Consider the following 23,688-nt stretch of genomic DNA (forward strand, 5'->3'; position numbering starts at 1 on the left):
ATTTTACTGTAGGGCCCCCACCCGCAGCTCAGGGGTGGGGGCCAGGGGGGAGGACATTAGGTCCCCCCTTATTAGTATTTAGGACCCCCACCCACCGCTCAGGGGTGGGGGCCGGGGGGGTGGACAATAGGTCCCCCCATTATTTAACATTAGGGCCCCCACCCACCGCTCAGGGGTGGGGGCCGGGGGGAGGACAATAGGTCCCCTCCCATCATTTTACTTTAGGGAGGGGGGACCCTATTTTATTTATTTTTTAACAAAAATGCCCCTACTCGCGGTATAGCAAGTAGTGGCAAAATTTACTAATACTAAGTACTTTTTTTGGGGGGGTAGGGGGTGACTAGGGGTTTGGGTACCCATAGTCAACTGGGGGCAGACATTTTTTTAGGACCCCCACCCGCCGCTCAGGTGTGGGGGCCGGGAGGGAGGTCAATAGGTCCCCCTATAGGTATTTAGGGCCCCAACCCGCCGCTCAAGGGTGGGGGCCAGGGGGAGGACAATTTATCCCCCCTTATTAGTATTTAGGGCCCCCACCCACCGCTCAGGGGTGGGGGCCAGGGGGAGGACATTAGGTCCCCCCCTTATTCCAATTTAGGGCCCCCACCCACCACTCAGGAGTGGGGGCCAGGGGGGAGGACATTAGGTCCCCCCCTTATTAGTATTTAGGGCCCCCACCCACCGCTCAGGGGTGGGGCCAGGGGAGAGGAAATTAATTCCCCCCCTTATTTTACTGTAGGGCCCCCACCTGCCGCTCAGCGGTGGGGGCCAGGGGGAGGACATTAGGTCCCCCCTTATTAGTATTTAGGACCCCCACCCACGTTCAGGGGTGGGGGCCAGGGGGGTGGACAATAGGTCCCCCCATTATTTAACATTAGGGCCCCCACCCACCGCTCAGTGGTCTGGGCCGGGGGGAGGACAATAGGTCCCCCCCATCATTTTACTTTAGGGAGGGGGGTTCCTATTTTATTTATTTTTTAACAAAAATGCCCCTACTCGCGCTATAGCGAGTAGGGGCAAAATGTACTAATACTAAGTAATTTTTACTTAGTATTAGTAAATTTGGCTGAAAGACCAATTTAGTTCTTTCAGCCTTTTGGTAGATAACTTCCTAATACCGTGGGAATTAGGGAGTTATCTACTAAGCGGCTGCAAGAGAAGTCGCAAAGTCCCGAAATTCCGAAATGCTAAAGTTCCGAAGTGCCGAAGTGTCGAAGTGCCGAAGTTCTGAAGTGCTAAAGTGTCGAAGTTCCGAAGTTTCCGAAGTGTTGAAGTGCCGAATTGCCGAATTGCCGAAGTCCCGAATTGCGAAAGTCACGAATTTCGGAATGCCGAACAGAACCAAAAATTTCCCCCATGCACATGCCTATAGTTCATTACTACCTCAAAACTATCAGCTACATTTTGTATATTCTCTATTTTTTTTTCTTAGAATAAGAGATTTTTTTTAAATCTTAGAATAAGAGAGATCTATTTGTGTATTCTTAGATGTTGGGGACTTTGTATATATATTTCTAAATATTTTAAATATTCTCAATTATACTTTTTAATAATTTTTGTATACTTTGATTGATATTTATTTATCCACTAAGGTATTAAATGAATTCTTTTGATCTTATGTCTATGTGTATATATTTCCCTAAGAAGTGGGCTTATTGATTTTAAGTTTTTGTTTTTAAGTGTTCTTATTATAAGATTATGATACATGCATATTTTTAATTTTTGAATACGTTATCCTTGAGTTATATTTGGACTCTTAAGCGCTGGAAGTAGAACGCAAGCGCTTGTCCGACTTCCTGGTTTATGGAACGTACAACTTTTACGTAATTAGACGTACAAAGTTAGACAGCGAATGAAAGTCAGGCTTAAAACGCACTCCGGGAACATGATCCACAGCTGAGAATATTCAACATGGATTGGTTTACGACAACTGGAGGAGTGGCGTCTGCACATTCAAAATAACGCCGGACAACAAGGAATCATACCACACTGGAGACTGGACAATTATTATCCCTGAGGAAGTCCGAATTTGTTATGGACAAAACTCTTAGGGTTGGGCTATTTGTGGGGAGTGTATAGATTTATTTATTTTGTATTTGTTTTTGTTTTCCAATAAATTTGTTTATAACTAAGAAGGAGCATTCTTCATCCTTCACGGCTAACATCTGTGGATAACCAATGGGAAACATACACCCTGGATTCGATATGCTCATACAATACTTCAAGCTTGTAAGTGTGTTTTAATTAAGTGCATATATTGAACCTAAAAGTCTGCACTTATTATATGTCTTTACTCTCTCCCACATGCCCATTTTTCGTGTTGTGGATTTTACACCATCTCTAAATCATTGATACGCCTACAATCAAAATACTTTTGTGAGTGTACCTTCTCACTGGTATATTTGTGTTATCAACTTTATTACTCAATGAGTGTTTCTTTTTCTGTAGATCCATGTTAGTATTTGTATTGTGAGGCCTGGGAGGAGTCCTTTCTTTTTTCTACAGTTTAAAAGAATAGCGTAACGGTAAATAATTTTATACCTTTACACTGTGTGTCTTTCCACTGAACTACAAGGGTGATCAATCAATTGTATTGTATTTAAGTTTGCAACTCATTCTACAAGATTAGTTTATTTGCAAATTATGTTTTAATATGTATTAAACATCCAGGTTTATTTTAATAATGTGCATGGTTCTTCTAATGTTATATTATTTTAATATATGTAGTTAAAGTTAAGCTTTAGTCCTGTTTGTTTTAGCCTTTTGTGTGCAGGTTTGCAGAGTAAGAGGTGACAAAGTATATCTATTCAGAGTTTACTCTACCTTTGTTTTCTTTTTCAGGTACCTAGGAACCACTTTGGTTGTCAGTTAATTTACTCTCATTATCGTGGCTGCTGGTTGGCCACCACACATTTTCAAACATGCACTATCACCACTACCCTTAAAGGAGGAAGGAGTCTGTTTGGAATAGTGGTGGTGGAAGACAGTTGACTGTGCATGGTGCACTATTGCAAACACATTATGGGTACCACATACACCAGGGTTCTCTTAAATATATTATAAATGTACACTATTAGGTGAGGAAGAGGGAGATGGGAACCAATTGTTATGCAGCTCTACCTCCCGTCTAGGGCTGACCTCAGCTGTGAGATCTTCAAATAGTCTGATTAGGTATATATTATTTTATGACCATCTTATTGATCCAAGGAGAGACTTGACTGCCATTCTGGGAACCAGAAGGATTTTTTTCAGCACCACTGATTGGGCCAGAAGGGAACTCTGGGCATCCTAGAAAATATCTTCCAGTCAGACAATATACAACAAAATCCAAGACAGCCTTAACTTAGATAAACTAACACCTTTCATGAACTGTGGGACCCATGGATTGAAGGAGACACAGTAATACCATGTTAAAAAACACCACTGCACTCAACTTAACTTTACAAATGTACCTGCCTCACAAACTCATGCTTACCCAACCTCCAATGTACACCCCCCTTCCTCTTCTATTCATATATCTATAGATATTCCAATGAGTGGGGAATAGAACAACCCAGATTCCACGCTTCTGACAACTGGGACAGACACTACGCAGAAACAGCACAAACCTTTCTTATCTGAATAGGTTTCCCTGACATTAACACTATCAAATAAATGTAAGGTGATCCGCGCACACAAATTGTTTACCTTTTTTACATCACTTGGTAATTACAATGTTAATTTTCCTGTATGGAATAAACATAAAAAAGCACATAGTGTGATCTGTATAAAAACGTAGATATTATTGTGTTGAAAGTCAGAACACTCACAGTTTTCAGAGCTTATTAGAAGTTGGCGACAGACTTATAAAACATGTCATTCAAGATGACTTTTCCAATACTGGAATTTCCAGAGGTTTAATGTCGTTGAACAGGAACCTCAAGATTCAGGATAAGTATAAGTAAACACACTAGTTATTGGTACATATAGTATAAAATAATAAAAACAATTGGCACAACGTGTTTCAACCCATTTTGGGTCTTCCTCATCTAAAGGCATACATTCTAATGCATGTACATGGCTTTATATACACATACAAATTATGATCATTCACACAGGTGCATAATAATCACAAAAGAAACTCCCACTACCATATAACATGCCATCCCCAACATTGCGCTATCTCCTGCCTCCGTGTAGGTTCTTCTCTTCGCAATATGTCCAGCATGTGCCTGGCAATCCTTCCACTCGTCCTACTTTTATTTGATCTGGGTCTTCACTATTGGTCATCATGTCATTTCCTATGACGCACTTCCTCTCGCGAGTAAGTATTCTTGCAAATATGTTTTTAGTTCTTCCGGGGCAAATTTCACATGTTTCGAGATATAAAATGTCTAAAAATACTCCATTATTGAAAAGTGTGATTACCTATTACATTGTAATAGGAATAGGCTTTTTATTTATTTATTTTTCATTTATTTATTTTTACTGTTTTGTTGTGGCAATCTTGCCTAGATTTGAAGCCTCCAAGCCTAGCTTCGCAGCATTCAGTTTGAAACCTCAACCAACTTCCAGCCTGTTCGGAGCCTAAATTGCAAAATCTGAACATTGTTAAATAGTGCGAAGATTTTCAATCCAAATGGCCCATTCACAGCCAGATGAGATTTTCCCGGTTGGCATGGGGCTATTTGGACTTTAGTAAAAAGAAAACTCAGCTAGAATGACAAAACTCACTTAATAAAACAACTGTAGATCCCAATGCTGCTCCCAGTCAAGATGTGCCAGGCAAACTAAACTACCTAGCTGAAGCGGACTACTAGTCCTGACCAGGACTTTCATCCACTGGATTACCAAGAGTAGAAATCAGGAACAAGAAATTGGCAAGTAAATAGCCCACCTCCTCTCCAGTAACTGGATGACACACAGTTCTGGGAGTACAACTGAAGTTTATCCTGCCACACATGGCTTTTATGCATTGGGCACTAGCACGGGGTTTTCACGGGGGTTTCTTTACAAGAGCCTTTTTGTTTGAGGGACAATTGAGCTCAATTTAGGATAACTCAATTATCTCTCAAATACAGAAACTTACATACATATTTTACAATACACCCAAAATACACAAAACGAACACAGGAACCCCACAAAAATCATATTTCCGAATAGCCCCGATCTGTGCACACAACATAATTAAAATCAGATTGTTTTGGCAGAAAGAAAGTTCTCTTTGCAAATGCTCACCCTGGGTGTTATGGAGCAAATGCTCCCTCCAGTCGGTAGATCATATCTCTCAAACATTGTTTGTCTAGATGGTCAGGAAGTTGAACGGGCAGCGGTACAAACTCTGCCCAGGTTCACGGAGTTGCGTGGCCAAATGCACTGGACCACTTTCGTTCAGTTATACGAATGGCCACTAGTGATGTCACAAACATAAAATTTTCGGTTCGCGAACGGCGAACGCGAACTTCCGCAAATGTTCGCGAACGGGCGAACCCGGCGAACCGCCATAGACTTCAATGGGCAGGCGAATTTTAAAACCCACAGGGACTCTTTCTGGCCACAATAGTGATGGAAAAGTTGTTTCAAGGGGACTAACACCTGGACTGTGGCATGCCGGAGGGGGATCCATGGCAAAACTCCCATGGAAAATTACATAGTTGATGCAGAGTCTGGTTTTAATCCATAAAGGGCATAAATCACCTAACATTCCTAAAAAGTGATGTCGCGAACACAAATTTTTTGGTTTGCGAACAGCGAACGGGAACTTCCGCAAACGTTCGCGAACTGGCGAACCGGGCGAACCGCCATTGACTTTAATGGGCAGGCAAATTTTAAACTGGGCAAAACTCCCATGGAAAATTACACAGTTGATGCAGAGTCTGGTTTTAATACATAAAGGGCAGAAATCACCTAAGATTCCTAAATCACAATGGATATGGATTGACACCTGACATATTGACACCTCGACATATGGATTGACACCTGTCCTCAGAGACCCTGATACACACTGACACAGAGCAGAATAGGGACTATTCCCCCTACATAGGGTCACTTGGCAGATATGGACTGACACCTATCCTAAGGATCCCTGATACACACTGACACAGAGCAGAATAGGGACTGTTCCCCCTACATAGGGTCACTTGGCAGATATGGATTGACACCTATCCTAAGGATCCCTGATACACACTGACACAGAGCAGAATAGAGACTGTTCCCCCTACATAGGGTCACTTGGCAGATATGGATTGACACCTATCCTGATACACACTGACACAGAGCAGAAAAGAGACTGTTCCTCCTACATAGGATCACTTGGCAGATATGGATTAACACCTGTCCTCAGAGACCATTATACACACTGACACAGAGCAGAATAGAGACTGTTACCCCTACATAGGGTCACTTGGCAGATATGGATTGACACCTGTCCTCAGAGACCATGATACACACTGAAACAGAGCAGGATAGAGACTGTTCCCCCTACATAGGGTCACTTGGCAGATATGGATTGACACCTGTCCTCAGAGACCATGATACACATTGACACAGAGCAGAATAGAGACTGTTCCCCCTACATAGGGTTACTTGGCAGATATGGATTGACACCTGTCCTCAGGGACCCTGATACACACTGAAACAGAGCAGGATAGAAACTGTTCCCCCTACATAGAGTCACTTGGCAGATATGGATTGACACCTATCCTAAGGATCCCTGATACACACTGACACAGAGCAGAATAGAGACTGTTCCCCCTACATAGGGTCACTTGGCAGATATGGATTGACACCTGTCCTCAGAGACCATGATACACACTGACACAGAGCAGAATAGGGATGTGGAATAGCACCTGGGGAGCTGGGGGGGTGCCGTTGATGTGGAGCAAGACGCAGCAGCAGAAGAGGACTCAGCCGAGGAGGTTATGGAAGAGGATGGAGTAGGAGGAGTAGAGGAGGTGGCAGCAGGCCTGCCTGCAAGTCGTGGCGGTGTCACCAACTCCTCTGCAGAGCCACGCATTCCATGCTTGGCAGCCGTCAGCAGGTTTACCCAATGTGCAGTGTAGGTGATATATCTGCCCTGACCATGCTTTGCAGATCAGGTATCAGTGGTCAGATGGACCCTTGCCCCAACACTGTGTGCCAGACATGCCATTACTTCCTTTTGCACAATCGAGTACAGGTTGGGAATTGTCTTTTTTGAAAACTAATTTCGGCCGGGTACCTTCCACTGCGGTGTCCCAATAGCTACAAATTTTGTGAACGCCTCAGACTCCACCAGCTTGTATGGTAAAAGCTGGCGGGCTAGGGGGGCGTGTCCTAACTTCTGAAGCAAGAAGTCGCCATGCGTACGCCAGGCATACCGTACGCAACATGCAGGAGGCAGAGGGAATCCTGGGGCAACTGGGTCTCCCCCCGGACTCACAATCCTGGGGCAACTGGGTCTCCCCCCCGGACCCTCCTCCATATTGGGGCAACGCCGAGGCTCCAACATTTGTCCCTAGAAACCTAGCCGGGGCAACTTGAATGGAAAACGGGACTAACAGGTCAACCCTGCTTACGGAGACTCACAGGTCATTGATCGTGTCAAGAGGAGGGGAACAACTTCAAAAATAGATTCCTGGCAAATTCTTAAAAAAAACGTGCAAACATGAATCCTGAAAGTACAGAAAGACAAAACCACAAGAATAATTTTTTGAAGATGACAAATAGCTGTGTGATATAATGTAGAAACATTTTATTCATCAGATAAAATGAAAACAACCGACTTAATACAGTTTTTTACAACTTTGCTAGTTTTGCATGGAATTTTTTAGCCAGTACTTCCTTTAGATATTGCACTGAATATAGTAAACTCTGTAGTATGTTACTTTTAGTTGCCAGAAAAGCTAAATAATAGTTTTCACATTTGGTAGATAGCTTGTGTGTGCTAATATTCATACTTGCATTTTGAATTTTAAGGCAGTATTTCTTTTTTATAAGCAGATTTTGACATTTTTGTATCTTTTTAAACATATATTTTCTCAAGCCGCTTTGATAGATTTACATTTCTTTATTTTATTAATCAACGTGCTTAATCATATTGGTGTACTAATTTCCAGTATATCTAAAAATGTTTTACATATTTTCTGATTTTAATTGCCATGTGTACCTTTCGTATGCCCATGTGAAACGTTTTACCATTTAGGGCCCAGAGTGAGGTCATTTAAACATATCATACCTCGAGTGCAGAGTGCGTTTAATCCGACTCGTTAATGTTAGTTATTCACTAAGCTTAGTGAAAACATAGTTCGCTTAAAGATGTTTTTGATTCAAGTTCTTGTGCCCCACAGTTCAAATTAACATTCAAATTACAATTCATGACAGATCACACAAGTGAATAGCCCTGCCAATGTCGTCTCAGGATTTTTTTGTTATCTAAGAAGAAATAAAAATGCATATCAACGAAAAATGCTTTTCCTAGCTGTGATGGTATTGAAAGCCAGCTGTGATTTCCCTATGCACAATTAGCAATGCTAACTGCTGTATGATGCCCCCTTTATAAGTATCATTCCAACTAGGTACTACTATACTAATCATCAGTCAGCTGTTAACTACTTTTCAATGCTTTCCCTGTGCCTAGTCAGGGTAACAAGATCTTTGAATATTTTATACTATAGTTAGCGATGTTACATTTGTATTCAAGTGTCCTAGATCAGTTAGATAAGCCAGTGCCTAGATTGAATGCTCCATAAAGTTTATAACGCATTGTGCCGCCAAGGTTTCGTTAGACCTGGTCAGCTAAACTAGGACCACATTTTAATTGTATACTCAGTGTAATGTGTAAACGTGGACAATCTCGACATAAATAACAAAAAAATGTGCACGGATTTATGAAAACCCCATTGTTAAAAATGTTAATGATCAGCGTGAGGAATGCTATTGTGGCACCACACGCCTGCTGTTTTGATTTTTTGCACTGCAAAAATAAAGAATACAAAAAAAAAAAAAAAGCTGATGGGCTAATAGTTTGGACAAACCAGCTGTCAGACGCTGGGCAAGGGGGTGACTTTCTGACATTGGCTTCTTACGCTCAAACATGTCTTTGACAGACACCTGACTATGGGCAGATGAGCGGGAACTGCTCAAGGCGAGAGACGGAGTGGCGGATGGTTGAGAGGGGGCAAGGAGGACAGCAGTGGTTGACGTGGCTGAAGATGCTGGACAAGGAGGAGGATGGCGGCTTTGAGTTTCTGTGCTGCTTGTACTCATGTGTTGATCCCATAGGTGTTTGTGATGTGCGATCATGTGCCTACGCAAAGCAGTTGTACCTAGGTGGGTGTTGGAATTCCCACAACTCAGTTTGTTTTGGTACAGGTTGCAAATGGCATCGCTGTTGTCAGAGGCAGACACCCCAAAAAAATGCCACACTGCTGAGCTCTGCAATGACGGCATTCTGGTGGTGGACACAGCATGCGTTGATTGGCGTGCTGTCGGGCTGACCCCGGGTGCCGATGCATGCTGTCTGACTGTGCCACTATCTCCTTGCGACGACCTCCCCCTGCTTCCAACTCGTCTCCTCCTCCTCCTCTCTGTCTCCCCATCTGAACTTTCGTCCTGTTCTTCTTCTTGCCGATCGGGCACCCACGTGACATCCATGGACGCATCATCATCATCAACTGCTTCACTTGTATCTGACAACTCAGCAAAGGAAGCAGCAGCGGGTACAACATCATCATCATCACACCGTATGTCCATGTGTGTAATGCTGCCTGCCTGAGATCTAGACCAGATATGAGTGGCACTGTGCAGTGGAAGAGGTTGGCAGAGTACACGCTGTAGGCCTGACACACCTGCTTGAAGACAACTAACTGTTATTCAATCTATAACAGTGAAAAACTTTTTTTGTTTTTAAAGGCACGCTATAGTCACACCAGATATGAGTGGCAAAGTGCACTTGCTGAGGTTGGCAGAGTACACGCTGAAGGCCTGACACCCAGACGCTTGCAGACAACTAACTGCTATTAGCTTACAGTGAAAAACGTTTTTTCTTTTTAAAGGCACGCTATAGTCACACCAGATATGAGTGGCAAAGTGCACTTGCTGAGGTTGGCAGAGTACACGCTGAAGGCCTGACACATAGACGCTTGCAGACAACTAACTGCTATTAGCTTACAGTGAAAAATGTATTTTCTTTTTAAAGGCACGCTATAGTCACACCAGATATGAGTGGCAAAGTGCACTTGCTGAGGTTGTCAGAGTACACGCTGAAGGCCTGACACCCGCTTGAAGACAACTAACTGCTATTCAATCTATAACAGTGAAAACGTTTTTTGTTTTTAAATGTCAAGCTTAAGCTATTGTGACACCAGATATGAGTGGTGGCACTGGGCCAGTGTGCACAGTATCCACTGTGAGCCTGACACAGAAGCTGGCAGACAACTAACTGCTATTCAATCTATAACAGTGAAAAAAGTTTTTTGTTTTTAAAGGCACGCTATTGTCACACCGGACATGAGTGGCAAAGTGGACTGGCAGAGGTTGGCAGAGTACACGCTGAAGGTCTGACACCTGCTTTAAGGACACTGACTGCTATTAACTTACAGTGAAAAAAGTTTTTTGTTTTTAAAGGTACGCTATGGTCACACCAGATATGAGTGGCAAAGTGCACTTGCTGAGGTTGTCAGAGTACACGCTGAAGGCCTGACACCCAGACGCTTGCAGACAACTAACTGATATTAGCTTACAGTGAAAAACTTTTTTTTTATAAAGGCACGCTATAGTCACACCAGATATGAGTGGCAAAGTGCACTTGCTGAGGTTGGCAGAGTACACACTGAAGGCCTGACACCCAGACGCTTGCAGACAACTAACTGATATTAGCTTACAGTGAAAAACTCTTTTATAAAGGCACGCTATACTCACAACAGATATGAGTGGCAAAGTGGACTGGCAGAGGTTGGCAGAGTACACGCTGAAGGTCTGACACCTGCTTTAAGGACACTGACTGCTATTAGCTTACAGTGAAAAACTTTTTTTTGTTTTTAAAGGCACGCTATAGTCACACCAGATATGAGTGGCAAAGTGCACTTGCTGAGGTTGGCAGAGTACACGCTGAAGGCCTGACACCCAGACGCTTGCAGACAACTAACTGCTATTAGCTTACAGTGAAAAACTTTTTTTGTTTTTAAAGGCACGCTATAGTCACACCAGATATGAATGGCAAAGTGCACTTGCTGAGGTTGGCAGAGTACACGCTGAAGGCCTGACACCCAGACGCTTGCAGACAACTAACTGCTATTAGCTTACAGTGAAAAACTTTTTTTGTTTTTAAAGGCACGCTATAGTCACACCAGATATGAGTGGCAAAGTGCACTTGCTGAGGTTGGCAGAGTACACGCTGAAGGCCTGACACCCAGACGCTTGCAGACAACTAACTGATATTAGCTTACAGTGAAAAACTTTTTTTATAAAGGCACACTATACTCACAACAGATATGAGTGGCAAAGTGGACTGGCAGAGGTTGGCAGAGTACACGCTGAAGGTCTGACACCTGCTTTAAGGACACTGACTGCTATTAGCTTACAGTGAAAAACTTTTTTCTTTTTAAAGGCACGCTATAGTCGCACCAGATATGAGTGGCAAGTGCACTTGCTGTGGTTGGCAGAGTACACGCTGAAGGCCTGACTCCCAGACGCTTGCAGACAACTAACTGATATTAGCTTACAGTGAAAAATTTTTTTTTATAAAGGCACGCTATAGTCACACCAGATATGAGTGGCAAAGTGCACTTGCTGAGGTTGGCAGAGTACACGCTGAAGGCCTGACACCCAGACGCTTGCAGACAACTAACTGATATTAGCTTACAGTGAAAAACTTTTTTATAAAGGCACACTATACTCACAACAGATATGAGTGGCAAAGTGGACTGGCAGAGGTTGGCAGAGTACACGCTGAAGGTCTGACACCTGCTTTAAGGACACTGACTGCTATTAGCTTACAGTGAAAAACGTTTTTTCTTTTTAAAGGCACGCTATAGTCACACCAGATATGAGTGGCAAAGTGCACTTGCTGAGGTTGGCAGAGTACACGCTGAAGGCCTGACACATAGACGCTTGCAGACAACTAACTGCTATTAGCTTACAGTGAAAAACGTATTTTCTTTTTAAAGGCACGCTATAGTCACACCAGATATGAGTGGCAAAGTGCACTTGCTGAGGTTGTCAGAGTACACGCTGAAGGCCTGACACCCGCTTGAAGACAACTAACTGCTATTCAATCTATAACAGTGAAAACGTTTTTTGTTTTTAAATGTCAAGCTTAAGCTATTGTGACACCAGATATGAGTGGTGGCACTGGGCCAGTGTGCACAGTATCCACTGTGAGCCTGACACAGAAGCTGGCAGACAACTAACTGCTATTCAATCTATAACAGTGAAAAAAGTTTTTTGTTTTTAAAGGCACGCTATTGTCACACCGGACATGAGTGGCAAAGTGGACTGGCAGAGGTTGGCAGAGTACACGCAGAAGGTCTGACACCTGCTTTAAGGACACTGACTGCTATTAGCTTACAGTAAAAAAAGTTTTTTGTTTTTAAAGGCACGCTATAGTCACACCAGATATGAATGGCAAAGTGCACTTGCTGAGGTTGGCAGAGTACACGCTGAAGGCCTGACACCCAGACGCTTGCAGACAACTAACTGCTATTAGCTTACAGTGAAAAACTTTTTTTGTTTTTAAAGGCACGCTATAGTCACACCAGATATGAGTGGCAAAGTGCACTTGCTGAGGTTGGCAGAGTACACGCTGAAGGCCTGACACCCAGACGCTTGCAGACAACTAACTGATATTAGCTTACAGTGAAAAACTTTTTTTTATAAAGGCACGCTATAGTCACACCAGATATGAGTGGCAAAGTGCACTTGCTGAGGTTGGCAGAGTACATGCTGAAGGCCTGACACCCAGAAGCTTGCAGACAACTAACTGATATTAGCTTACAGTGAAAAACTTTTTTATAAAGGCACGCTATACTCACAACAGATATGAGTGGCAAAGTGGACTGGCAGAGGTTGGCAGAGTACACGCTGAAGGTCTGACACCTGCTTTAAGGACACTGACTGCTATTAGCTTACAGTGAAAAACATTTTTTCTTTTTAAAGGCACGCTATAGTCACACCAGATATGAGTGGCAAAGTGCACTTGCTGAGGTTGGCAGAGTACACGCTGAAGGCCTGACACATAGACGCTTGCAGACAACTAACTGCTATTAGCTTACAGTGAAAAACGTATTTTCTTTTTAAAGGCACGCTATAGTCACACCAGATATGAGTGGCAAAGTGCACTTGCTGAGGTTGTCAGAGTACACGCTGAAGGCCTGACACCCGCTTGAAGACAACTAACTGCTATTCAATCTATAACAGTGAAAACGTTTTTTGTTTTTAAATGTCAAGCTTAAGCTATTGTGACACCAGATATGAGTGGTGGCACTGGGCCAGTGTGCACAGTATCCACTGTGAGCCTGACACAGAAGCTGGCAGACAACTAACTGCTATTCAATCTATAACAGTGAAAAAAGTTTTTTGTTTTTAAAGGCACGCTATTGTCACACCGGACATGAGTGGCAAAGTGGACTGGCAGAGGTTGGCAGAGTACACGCTGAAGGTTTGACACCCGCTTTAAGGACACTGACTGCTATTAGCTTACAGTGAAAAAAGTTTTTTGTTTTTCAAGGCACGCTATATTCACACCAGATATGAGTGGCAAAGTGCACTTGCTGAGGTTGGCAAAGTACACGCAGAAGTCCTGACACCCAGACGCTTGCAGACAACTAACTGCTATTAGCTTATAGTGAAAAACTTTTTTTGTTTTTAAAGGCACGCTATAGTCACACCAGATATGAGTGGCAAAGTGGACTGGCAGAGGTTGGCAGAGTACACGCTGAAGGCCTGACACCCAGACGCTTGCAGACAACTAACTGATATTAGCTTACAGTGAAAAACTTTTTTTATAAAGGCACACTATACTCACAACAGATATGAGTGGCAAAGTGGACTGGCAGAGGTTGGCAGAGTACACGCTGAAGGTCTGACACCTGCTTTAAGGACACTGACTGCTATTAGCTTACAGTGAAAAACTTTTTTTCTTTTTAAAGGCACGCTATGGTCACACCAGATATGAGTGGCAAAGTGCACTTGCTGAGGTTGTCAGAGTACACGCTGAAGGCCTGACACCCAGACGCTTGCAGACAACTAACTGATATTAGCTTACAGTGAAAAACTTTTTTTTATAAAGGCACGCTATAGTCACACCAGATATGAGTGGCAAAGTGCACTTGCTGAGGTTGGCAGAGTACACGCTGAAGGCCTGACACCCAGACGCTTGCAGACAACTAACTGATATTAGCTTACAGTGAAAAACTTTTTTATAAAGGCACGCTATACTCACAACAGATATGAGTGGCAAAGTGGACTGGCAGAGGTTGGCAGAGTACACGCTGAAGGTCTGACACCTGCTTTAAGGACACTGACTGCTATTAGCTTACAGTGAAAAACGTTTTTTCTTTTTAAAGGCACGCTATAGTCACACCAGATATGAGTGGCAAAGTGCACTTGCTGAGGTTGGCAGAGTACACGCTGAAGGCCTGACACCCAGACGCTTGCAGACAACTAACTGATATTAGCTTACAGTGAAAAACTTTTTTTTATAAAGGCACGCTATAGTCACACCAGATATGAGTGGCAAAGTGCACTTGCTGAGGTTGTCAGAGTACACGCTGAAGGCCTGACACCCAGACGCTTGCAGACAACTAACTGATATTAGCTTACAGTGAAAAACTTTTTTTTATAAAGGCACGCTATAGTCACACCAGATATGAGTGGCAAAGTGCACTTGCTGAGGTTGGCAGAGTACACGCTGAAGGCCTGACACCCAGACGCTTGCAGACAACTAACTGATATTAGCTTACAGTGAAAAACTTTTTTATAAAGGCACGCTATACTCACAACAGATATGAGTGGCAAAGTGGACTGGCAGAGGTTGGCAGAGTACACGCTGAAGGTCTGACACCTGCTTTAAGGACACTGACTGCTATTAGCTTACAGTGAAAAACGTTTTTTCTTTTTAAAGGCACGCTATAGTCACACCAGATATGAGTGGCAAAGTGCACTTGCTGAGGTTGGCAGAGTACACGCTGAAGGCCTGACACCCAGACGCTTGCAGACAACTAACTGATATTAGCTTACAGTGAAAAACTTTTTTTTATAAAGGCACGCTATAGTCACACCAGATATGAGTGGCAAAGTGCACTTGCTGAGGTTGGCAGAGTACACGCTGAAGGCCTGACACCCAGATGCTTGCAGACAACTAACTGATATTAGCTTACAGTGAAAAACTTTTTTATAAAGGCACGCTATACTCACAACAGATATGAGTGGCAAAGTGGACTGGCAGAGGTTGGCAGAGTACACGCTGAAGGTCTGACACCTGCTTTAAGGACACTGACTGCTATTAGCTTACAGTGAAAAACGTTTTTTCTTTTTAAAGGCACGCTATAGTCACACCAGATATGAGTGGCAAAGTGCACTTGCTGAGGTTGGCAGAGTACACGCTGAAGGCCTGACACCCAGACGCTTGCAGACAACTAACTGATATTAGCTTACAGTGAAAAACTTTTTTTTTATAAAGGCAGGCTATAGTCACACCAGATATTAGTGGCAAAGTGCACTTGCTGAGGTTGGCAGAGTACACACTGAAGGCCTGACACCCAGACGCTTGCAGACAACTAACTGATATTAGCTTACAGTGAAAAACTCTTTTATAAAGGCACGCTATACTCACAACAGATATGAGTGGCAAAGTGGACTGGCAGAGGTTGGCAGAGTACACGCTGAAGGTCTGACACCTGCTTTAAGGACACTGACTGCTATTAGCTTACAGTGAAAAACGTTTTTTGTTTTTAAAGGCACGCTATAGTCACAACAGATATGAGTGGCAAAGTGCACTTGCTGGTGTTGGCAGAGTACACGCTGAAGGCCTGACACCCAGACGGTTGCAGACAACTAACTGTTATTAGCTTACAGTGAAAAACTTTTTTTGTTTTTAAAGGCACGCTATAGTCACACCAGATAAGAGTGGCAAAGTGCACTTGCTGAGATTGGCAGAGTACACGCTGAAGGCCTGACACCCAGACGCTTGCAGACAACTAACTGATATTAGCTTAAAGTGAAAAACTTTTTTTTTTTTTTAAAGGCACGCTATACTCACAACAGATATGAGTGGCAAAGTGGACTGGCAGAGGTTGGCAGAGTACACGCTGAAGGTCTGACACCTGCTTTAAGGACACTGACTGCTATTAGCTTACAGTGAAAAACTTTTTTTTCTTTTTAAAGGCACGCTATAGTCACACCAGATATGAGTGGCAAAGTGCACTTGCTGAGGTTGTCAGAGTACACGCTGAAGGCCTGACACCCGCTTGAAGACAACTAACTGCTATTCAATCTATAACAGTGAAAACGTTTTTTGTTTTTAAATGTCAAGCTTAAGCTATTGTGACACCAGATATGAGTGGTGGCACTGGGCCAGTGTGCACAGTATCCACTGTGAGCCTGACACAGAAGCTGGCAGACAACTAACTGCTATTCAATCTATAACAGTGAAAAAAGTTTTTTGTTTTTAAAGGCACGCTATTGTCACACCGGACATGAGTGGCAAAGTGGACTGGCAGAGGTTGGCAGAGTACACGCTGAAGGTTTGACACCCGCTTTAAGGACACTGACTGTTATTAGCTTACAGTGAAAAAAGTTTTTTGTTTTTCAAGGCACGTTATATTCACACCAGATATGAGTGGCAAAGTGCACTTGCTGAGGTTGGCAGAGTACACGCAGAAGTCCTGACACCCAGACGCTTGCAGACAACTAACTGCTATTAGCTTATAGTGAAAAACGTTTTTTGTTTTTAAAGGCACGCTATAGTCACACCAGATATGAGTGGCAAAGTGGACTGGCAGAGGTTGGCAGAGTACACGCTGAAGGTCTGACACCTGCTTTAAGGACACTGACTGCTATTAGCTTACAGTGAAAAACGTTTTTTGTTTTTAAAGGCACGCTATGGTCACACCAGATATGAGTGGCAAAGTGCACTTGCTGAGGTTGTCAGAGTACACGCTGAAGGCCTGACACCCAGACGCTTGCAGACAACTAACTGATATTAGCTTACAGTGAAAAACTTTTTTTTTATAAAGGCAGGCTATAGTCACACCAGATATGAGTGGCAAAGTGCACTTGCTGAGGTTGGCAGAGTACACACTGAAGGCCTGACACCCAGACGCTTGCAGACAACTAACTGATATTAGCTTACAGTGAAAAACTCTTTTATAAAGGCACGCTATACTCACAACAGATATGAGTGGCAAAGTGGACTGGCAGAGGTTGGCAGAGTACACGCTGAAGGTCTGACACCTGCTTTAAGGACACTGACTGCTATTAGCTTACAGTGAAAAACTTTTTTTGTTTTTAAAGGCACGCTATAGTCACACCAGATATGAGTGGCAAAGTGCACTTGCTGAGGTTGGCAAAGTACACGCTGAAGGCCTGACACCCAGACGCTTGCAGACAACTAACTGCTATTAGCTTACAGTGAAAAACTTTTTTTGTTTTTAAAGGCACGCTATAGTCACACCAGATATGAGTGGCAAAGTGCACTTGCTAAGGTTGGCAGAGTACACGCTGAAGGCCTGACACCCAGACGCTTGCAGACAACTAACTGCTATTAGCTTACAGTGAAAAACTTTTTTTGTTTTTAAAGGCACGCTATAGTCACACCAGATATGAGTGGCAAAGTGCACTTGCTGAGGTTGGCAGAGTACACGCTGAAGGCCTGACACCCAGACGCTTGCAGACAACTAACTGCTATTAGCTTACAGTGAAAAACTTTTTTTGTTTTTAAAGGCACGCTATAGTCACACCAGATATGAGTGGCAAAGTGCACTTGCTGAGGTTGGCAGAGTACACGCTGAAGGCCTGACACCCAGACGCTTGCAGACAACTAACTGCTATTAGCTTACAGTGAAAAACTTTTTTTGTTTTTAAAGGCACGCTATAGTCACACCAGATATGAGTGGCAAAGTGCACTTGCTGAGGTTGGCAGAGTACACGCTGAAGGCCTGACACCCAGACGCTTGCAGACAACTAACCGATATTAGCTTACAGTGAAAAACTTTTTTTATAAAGGCACGCTATAGTCACACCAGATATGAGTGGCAAAGTGCATTTGCTGAGGTTGGCAGAGTACACGCTGAAGGCCTGACACCCAGACGCTTGCAGACAACTAACTGATATTAGCTTACAGTGAAAAACTTTTTTATAAAGGCACGCTATACTCACAACAGATATGAGTTGCAAAGTGGACTGGCAGAGGTTGGCAGAGTACACGCTGAAGGTCTGACACCTGCTTTAAGGACACTGACTGCTATTAGCTTACAGTGAAAAACTTTTTTTCTTTTTAAAGGCACGCTATAGTCGCACCAGATATGAGTGGCAAAGTGCACTTGCTGAGGTTGGCAGAGTACACGCTGAAGGCCTGACACCCAGACGCTTGCAGACAACTAACTGCTATTAGCTTACAGTGAAAAACTTTTTTTCTTTTTAAAGGCACGCTATAGTCACACCAGATATGAGTGGCAAAGTGCACTTGCTGAGGTTGGCAGAGTACACGCTGAAGGCCTGACACCCAGACGCTTGTAGACAACTAACTGCTATTAGCTTACAGTGAAAAACTTTTTTTGTTTTTAAAGGCACGCTATAGTCACACCAGATATGAGTGGCAAAGTGCACTTGCTTAGGTTGGCAGAGTACACGCTTAAGGCCTGACACCCAGACACTTGCAGACAACTAACTGATATTAGCTTACAGTGAAAAACTTTTTTTTATAAAGGCACGCTATAGTCACACCAGATATGAGTGGCAAAGTGCATTTGCTGAGGTTGGCAGAGTACACGCTGAAGGCCTGACACCCAGACGCTTGCAGACAACTAACTGATATTAGCTTACAGTAAAAAACTTTTTTATAAAGGCACGCTATACTCACAACAGATATGAGTGGCAAAGTGGACTGGCAGAGGTTGGCAGAGTACACGCTGAAGGTCTGACACCTGCTTTAAGGACACTGACTGCTATTAGCTTACAGTGAAAAACTTTTTTTCTTTTTAAAGGCACGCTATAGTCGCACCAGATATGAGTGGCAAAGTGCACTTGCTGAGGTTGGCAGAGTACACGCTGAAGGCCTGACACCCAGACGCTTGCAGACAACTAACTGCTATTAGCTTACAGTGAAAAACTTTTTTTCTTTTTAAAGGCACGCTATAGTCACACCAGATATGAGTGGCAAAGTGCACTTGCTGAGGTTGGCAGAGTACACGCTGAAGGCCTGACACCCACACGCTTGCAGACAACTAACTGCTATTAGCTTACAGTGAAAAACTTTTTTTGTTTTTAAAGGCACGCTCTAGTCACACCAGATATGAGTGGCAAAGTGGACTGGCAGAGATTGGCAGAGTACACGCTGAAGGCCTGACACCCGCTTGAAGACAACTAACTGCTATTCAATCTATAACAATGATAAAAAAAAATGTTTTTAAATGTCAAGCTTAAGCTATTGTGACACCAGATATTAGTGGTGGCACTGGGCAAGTGGGCACAGTATCCACTGTGAGCCTGACACAGAAGCTGGCAGGCAGGCAACTGCAATTAGATTACACAGGAAAAAAAAGCAGACTGATGTTCTAGCCCTAAAAAGGGCTTTTTGGGGTGCTGTTCTTACAGCAGAGATCAGATGAGTCCTTCAGGACTGTAGTGGACACTGAATACCCTAGCCTAGCTATCAATTTCCCTATATAATGAGCAGCAGCTACACTTTCCCTCCTCTCACTAAGAATGCAGCTTCAGAATGAATCTAAAATGGATGCTGTACAGGAGGTGGGAGGGTCTGGAAGGGAGGGTCTGCTGCTAATTTGCTGGAATGTGTCTGCTGACTGTGAGGCACAGGGTCAAAGTTTGCTCAATGATGACGAATAGGGGGCGGATCGAACCGTGCATGTGCTCGCCATCCGCGGCGAACGCGAACACGCTATGTTCACCGGGAACTATTCGCCGGCGAACAGTTCGGTACATCACTACCAGTGAGTGAGTGGTGGCACTGGGCAGGCCCTGAAACGCACACTAGTGAAGGAAACTGACTGCTTTTATATTACAGTCAAAAACGTTTTGTTTTTGTTAAATGCAAGCTATTGGGACACCAGTGAGTGAGTGGTTGCACTGGGCAAGTGGGCACAGTATACGCTGTGAGCCCGACACACGCTGGCAGACAACCCTGAAATGCACACTCGTGAAGGAAACTGACTGCTATTATATTACAGTCCAAAAAGTATTTTTTTTTGTTAAATGCAAGCTATTGTGACACCAGTGAGTGAGTGGTGGCACTGGGCAAGTGGGCACAGTATATACTGTGAGCCTGACACACAGGCTAGCTGGCAGGAAGGCAACTGCAATTACATTACACAGAAAAAAAAAAAGCAGACTGATGTTCTAGCCCTAAAAAGGGCTTTTTGGGGTGCTGTCCTTACAGCAGAGATCAGATGAGTCCTTCAGGACTGTAGTGGACACTGAATACACTAGCCTAGCTATCAATTTCCCTATCAAATCAGCAGCAGCTACACTGTCCCTACTCTCACTAAGAATGCAGCTTCACAATGAATGTAAAATGGATGCTGTCCAGGAGGTGGAAGGGTCTGGGAGGGAGGATCTGCTGCTGAATGGCTGGAATGTGTCTGCTGACTGAGGTACAGGCCAGGGTCAAAGTTTACTCAATGATGACGAATAGGGGGCGGACCGAACAGCGCATGTGTTCGCCGTCTGTGGCAAACGTGAACAAGAGATGTTCGCCGAGAACTATTCACCGGCGAACAGTTCGGGACATCACTAATGGCCACCCAATCCAGGGAAAGCACTCAAGCTAATGTGTCATTATTAATTTGTGGATAACAGCCAGGGAGGTTTTCTGGGGCATAACAAGGGGTACCACATACCAGTCATTCGGGAGATGAAAAAGGGGGTACAGACAACCAAACACAAGGGAATGGAGTCTGCTACACTAGCTACCTTAAAAAAAATCACCAAGCTACTACAAACTAGCTTGAAATTAAGTTAAAACTGTATATCATGTGAAAATGATGCTAACAAGATCATAAGCTGATATCTGAGTGACGTTGCTATTTATGGCACCTCCCAGGGGTTTCTTATTTGTGTCTGTGGAACATGCATATACAATAAATTACATTAAGCTCCGGAGTTACTTGTTTGTTACTGTTGTGGAAATGAAATATTACCCTAATTTTAGTCAGTAAAATGCCTATTTACTCCATTTAGTTATAATGAGTATTATTCAATAAATTACTAAAATGACCACTAGATGTCACTCAGGAGTACCCCACCCACCGACCAAACACTCTCACTTCCAAGATGGTGCTGGAACCCGGGGGAGAACTTCATGACGACAGTACTGACATAAGATGGCACACCCAGTAGGACGTGCTTTGAATGAAGCACTTAACACTTAACCAATTACTGATTTATAATTCTATGTTATCTCTGACAATGCTTATGATGTAATTGTGCTTTATAAGGGGTCGCCTGCCCCTCTGAATAAACATTCCTCAAGTTCTTCATTAACCTGAAACTTGTGTCTGGTGTGAATTACTTCAGGGAGCGTGCACGCACTGTTTCTTTAATTTGGCCAGGGGCAGATACACAAAATAATCAATTTATTGATTGATTTCCACTTCATTTACCATCTCGAAAACATCTGTAACACAATGCATTTTACAGATTTGGCAAGGGCATGTGGTGTTAGCAAGAAAAGACTGAGAAGAATGAATCTGACACAAAGTATGCACAGTTAACATTACAGTTATTTAATTATATAATTTATGGGTATTGTCCCCGCATGAGAAATCTGGTTTTGGAGATGCATTGGAACAAATTGCCCAACAGGCTGCTAGCCTACAGCGATTGTAGGGTGCAACCACTGTGCATATTTGTTTTTGCTGACAGAATCGACTGGAGGTGTGATGATATACCTGTTAGCAACTTCCAGAAACACCTGTGGTTTTAGCCCAAAGCAAAAGTTGATGACTACCTTAAGGTTCCATACAGGAAGCCACATCCCCACCTTTCCATGTATACCTTGCCAATTATATAGCTGACATGTCAATGAAGAAAATAGCCAGAATCAAGAACATGCTTATTGCCAATTTTTCAATACAATACTATCTAGCCACACTACATAAACCACTCTGCCCAGCACCCTCTCATAATTGTCACCCAGGGGCCTTGCCCCACAGTAGCCTGACGGAGCAAAATACCAATGATCTTTTTTATGTAAGTGGATGCCTTGAGAATAAGCAATTTGATGCTAAAAAAAAAAAAAAAAAACTTTCATATTCTGCACCTCTGGTAATCAGTCCCTCAGTTTCCTGACTCTTGTGCAATGTTTTATCGGCCGTTGCAAACCCCACCCACAAAATGACCGCCAAAATGCCTATCCTTATTCCAAGGGCATATTGTTAAAAGAAATTGTATTGCTTTTGTTTGCCTTGGAAGAATGGGGGGATTTGAACTTGCAGCCATCAAGGTTTGGGCATATTCTGCTGGTGGTGCTCAAATTAATGCTTGCTGAGTCCACTATGTAACATTGTTTTTATCGTTTTTAGTTTATCTACTTCTTGTGAATATGTCCTTTGACCTTTTAAACATGTCATGTGACCTCATTTAGGATCAAAGGTCAAATAAGACACCATATAAACCTACATGTGCCAGGCTAATACTATGTACACTTGAAGAAGTCCCTTGTGGCGAAACGTGTTGTGGACTTTTAATTTGTTTTACTACTGTGTTAATAAAGGTATTTTGGTTGCTTTTACATTAAGTGTGCCATTTTACTCTTTTTATTCCGTTATTATTCTTTTATTTTTTTATTGCCTGGTTTTACTCCAAATAAGAACTACTCAAGAAATCCTTAGGTGGGGATTATTCCCCCCGCGCCCTATCCATCGAGCAGTTTGTCTGCTCTGGCAAATGTGAGTAATATTCTCTTATTTATTCTTCTGGTTGATTTTATACAGTGAGCACTATTGTTGTTTCTTTTTATTTTTTGGTACACATATCATTGAAACCATTTTTTCACGTATCCTATAAGTGGGGAGTGTACCACTGTACGCCTTTTATAGAGCTGGTTTAAAGCTCTAAAAAAACGTGAGTAGGACCATATATACTTTTATTCTTATTTTTATATTTTCTGGACATACTGCACCATTATCCTCTCCTTCTTTCCACATACGGACGGCATTTGATATCCGAACAATAAAATTTTCCTAGAACAAGTGCGTGATTGCTCCTCCGGAAAGTATATACCATCATCTTTTATTGGACTTTCTATCTTGGACATATATTTAATATTTAATATTTTATTTTTTATAATTCTATTTATGTTATTTTATATTTGTTTTTAAGACATCTTATGCTGGTTATAATACCTTCACCAGTGTATTTTTAGAGTGGCCACTCTAAGGCCCGGTAAGATGTTTATATTTAATTAGTACGTTCCTTGCTGTGGCAGAAATGCCTCTGCCACATTTTCCTCCAAGGGCCTGCTGGCTATCATCCTGCCCAAAAATTGTGAGCCCTGCA

This window comes from Pelobates fuscus, chromosome 4, assembly GCF_036172605.1.
Source record: "Pelobates fuscus isolate aPelFus1 chromosome 4, aPelFus1.pri, whole genome shotgun sequence".
NCBI lineage: Eukaryota > Metazoa > Chordata > Amphibia > Anura > Pelobatidae > Pelobates > Pelobates fuscus.